The sequence below is a fragment of the Salvelinus fontinalis genome, chromosome 17, assembly GCF_029448725.1.
Source record: "Salvelinus fontinalis isolate EN_2023a chromosome 17, ASM2944872v1, whole genome shotgun sequence".
NCBI lineage: Eukaryota > Metazoa > Chordata > Actinopteri > Salmoniformes > Salmonidae > Salvelinus > Salvelinus fontinalis.
In genome coordinates, this window is record NC_074681.1 from 38,082,949 (window position 1) to 38,086,735 (window position 3,787).

General features: G+C 44.4%; 1 non-coding gene across 1 annotated transcript; it reads left to right on the forward strand.

Moving 5' to 3' along the window:
* Positions 1 to 624: 624 nt before the first annotated feature.
* trnap-ugg (transfer RNA proline (anticodon UGG)) lies at positions 625 to 700 on the forward strand. The gene has a single exon. It is a non-coding gene; the product is annotated as a tRNA-Pro (tRNA).
* Positions 701 to 3,787: the final 3,087 nt, after the last annotated feature.

Consider the following 3,787-nt stretch of genomic DNA (forward strand, 5'->3'; position numbering starts at 1 on the left):
TTCTGGCAGTCACCAAATGCTTGTTCCTTATCAAAATGTGCACTTGTCGGGCTCACCTTGAGGTTTACCAACCGGTGCGGGCTGGAGCTCCCTGAGGAACTGAGATGTGCTCCGCTACAACCGGTGTTGAGCAACTCCTGCTAAGGCGCACTGAGAATGGGGAGAGTGAGTGTTTTCCAGACATACCGGACTATATTAAAAAGGACTGAGAAACCGAAACGCAAATGAGGTAAGAATGGCGGAGTAAGGCAGCGGTCAGAGCCAGCGAAAGCCACCCACCTCTCCCCGTAACTAACATACGGCCCCTGTCAAAGCATCATGATGACCTCGGCAGCCAGGGTCAGTTACCTCAATGAATATAGAGAGAGTTGAAGACAGAAAGTCATGAGGGAGAGGTGTTTGCATATATTCATGACACGTGGCGTAAGGATTATAAGGGAATCGTTTTGCGGTGGGGATGTGGAAGTCTGGTCTTTATCTCTTCGGCCTTTCGACCTGCCCAAACAGTTTGGACAAATACACTACATGGCCGACACCTGCTCGTCGAACATCTCATTCCAAAATCATGGGCATTAATATGGAGTTGGTCCCCCCTTTGCTGCTATAACAGCCTCCACTCTTCTGGGCCCCGTGTGGCTCAGTTGGTAGAGCATGGTGCTTGGAACGCCAGGGTTGTGGGTTCGTTTCCCACGGGGGGCCAGTACAAAAAAAAGTATGGATGTATGTACTTGTAAGTCGCTCTGGATAAGAGCGTCTGCTAAATGACTTAAATGTAAATGTAATGGTTTTCTGCTAAATGTTGGAACATTGTTGAGGAGACTTGCTTCCATTCAGCCACAAGCGCATTAGAGGTCGGGCACTGATGTTGGGCGATTAGGCCTGGGCTCGCAGTCAGTGTTCCAAATCATCCCAAAGGTGTTCACTGGGTTGAAGTCAGGGCTCTGTGCAGGCCAGTCAAGTTCTTCCACACCGATCGACAAACCATTTCTGTATGGACCTTGCTTTGTTTTTTATTTTTATTTATTTAACCCTTATTTTACCAGGTAAGTTGACTGAGAACACATTCTCATTTACAGCAACAACCTGGGGAATAGCTACATGGGAGAGGAGGGGAGATGAATGAGCCAATTGTAAGCTGGGGGTGATTAGGTGACCGGGATAGTATGAGGTCCAGATTGGGAATTTAGCCAGGACACCAGGGTTAACACCCCTACTCTTACAATAAGTGCCATGGGATCTTTAGTGACCACAGAGAGTCAGGACACCCATTTTACATCCCATCCAAAAGACAGCGCCCTACATCCAGGGACCGACCAGGACCAACCCTGCTAAGATTCAGAAGCAACCAGCAGTGGGATGAATGGTGGTATGTGCACAGGGGTATTGTCATGCTGAAACAGGAAATGGCCTTCCCCAAACTGTTACCACAAAGTTGGAAGCACAGGATTGTCTAGAGTGCCATTGTATGCTGTAGCAATAAGATGTCCCTTCACTGGAACTAAGGGCCCTAGCCCGAACCATGAAACAGCACCAGACCATTTTAGTGCAATGTCCTGGGACACCTTCTCCTGCACACAGAGAGCCTATACTGGACCCATTCTAGTTCCCATATAAACCAGGCCATGGAGTCGAACATGCCCTGCTCTTCCTTCTTCATGAAATGTACACGCACCTGGATAAACCACGTTCATATGCTACACTTTTTTATAGATTTTTTTCATCTGCCTTTGACACACTACACCCTGGTATTCTGGTTTACAAACTTACAACCATGGGCATCAAACATGAGTCTCAGCAACTGGATCCGGTGTTTTCTCACCAGTCGGGTCAGAAGAGTGAGGGTCAATGCGAATACAGGGGACCCACTAACCCCCAATATAGGGGTACCCCCCAGGGCAGTGTCCTTTCGCAGGTTCTGTTCAACCTGTACACGATTGTACCCAAATAACATCAGAAGGTTCAACAGTAAAGTATGTAGATGACCCACAATCGTTGGTTCAGTAGAGGGGTCCGGAGACCAGACTAGAGGATAGAAATAACTAACTTCACCCAATGGTGCAAGGGAAACCGACTCATTCGTAATGTTAAAAAAAAACAACAACAAGGAAATGACCATAAACTTCAGAACTATAAAATAAGACACCGGGCTCATTCACATTGACTCAGAACAAATAGAATCAGTTGAGCAATATAAATATCTTGGCACTATAATTTACTCAAAACTCTCCTGGACTGCAAACACACAATGGATATACAAAAAGGGCCAACAACGACTGTATTTCACGAGAAGATAAATATCAGGTCAGTAAAAGAATAACAGCCATATTCTACACATCCTTTGTTCAGAGGTGTTCTCACTTTCTGGTTCCAAGCCTGGTACAATCAGCTATCCATCGCAAATGAAAACCAACTACATACAACTGTCAAGACAAATCAGTGGAGTTCATCTCAAGAACATGGAAGCGCTGTTCTTGGACAGAATAGTGAGGCCAGGAGCGAGAATTGCCACCGACCTAACACACCCACTCAGCCAGGAGTACCAGCTCCTACCATCAGGCCGCCCATACAGAGTCCATCTTTACAAAACCGCCATCAGCATAAATCAATTGAACAAACAACTGCTCAACTTCCCCCTCCTAGAATTTACGAACTGAATGATGTGTTGTCTGCTGTAGCTTTTGCTTGTGATTTATGTATTTATGCACCTATTTGTAATGCTGTGCAGTTGTTTGTTGAGATACAAGACAAATGACACACAATATAGAATATTTAGGTAGTATAAAGTGAACAATCTTGACGTCATGAGTTGAAGGCCTACCAAGACCACAGTTTAGCCAAGTTTCCTTAACCAATGCAAGTGCTGCTACAATATTCAGCGATATCCCCTCTTCATCTCAATTTGTTCATGGTTAATTTCCCACCCTGAAAATGGGTTGGATCTAACCTTTTTATTTCCCATTCTTACAGTGCCCATGTGTGGCGGCAGGTTCTTGGCTTCACAGCTCCTGATATACTGTAATGCCGACTCACCATTCCTTCACTACAGTTTTCCCTAGGGTGGTGAGAACCTATCTTGTAATTAAATATAAATAATGTATGTTTTATAGATTACCACCACTACCCAATTCGATGGTAATGGGCCCGTGCTAAACGGGTGCCAGTGCTGGATTGCATTTCAAGGATACAATTAATCACCGTGATTTTTTTGCCTAATCCACGCATTGGCATTTTGATTATAGTTTGTTACATAATACAAAGGGAAGGGGGGGGGGGGGGGGTCTTTAAGAGCACGCAAGCACACACATTTCTCCCTTGCTCCAATAGGAAAATAATTTGGAAAGTAACACTGGAAAGAACAAATTACTGTTTATAAAAAAACAAAGTTAAGTGGGTTAAGTTCAGTCCAAAGCACTGTCCCAAGGCGATCGTATTTCAGAAATCCAAGGTCCGCATGCATAGACTAAAAAGATGTATTTACCAAAGAAGGCCAGAAGAGGGCGAGCACAAGTTTTCTTGGCTGGGAGATTTATACTGATTTATACTGTTATATAAGGCATCCAGTTCGGTCTCTCTCTTCCAGTTTAAGGTCACTATATCAGAGGACCAGTGACAACTTCTAATCCACATCTATATAGGTTCCCTGATTACTTGTATCTGTCTGTCTGTCTGTCTGTCTGTCTGTCTGTCTGACAACCCATCAAATAAAATGTAAATAATATGTACTGGTCAGGTACACATATTTTGCAGATGTTATCACAGGTGCAGCTAAATACCCCAAAAATATAAT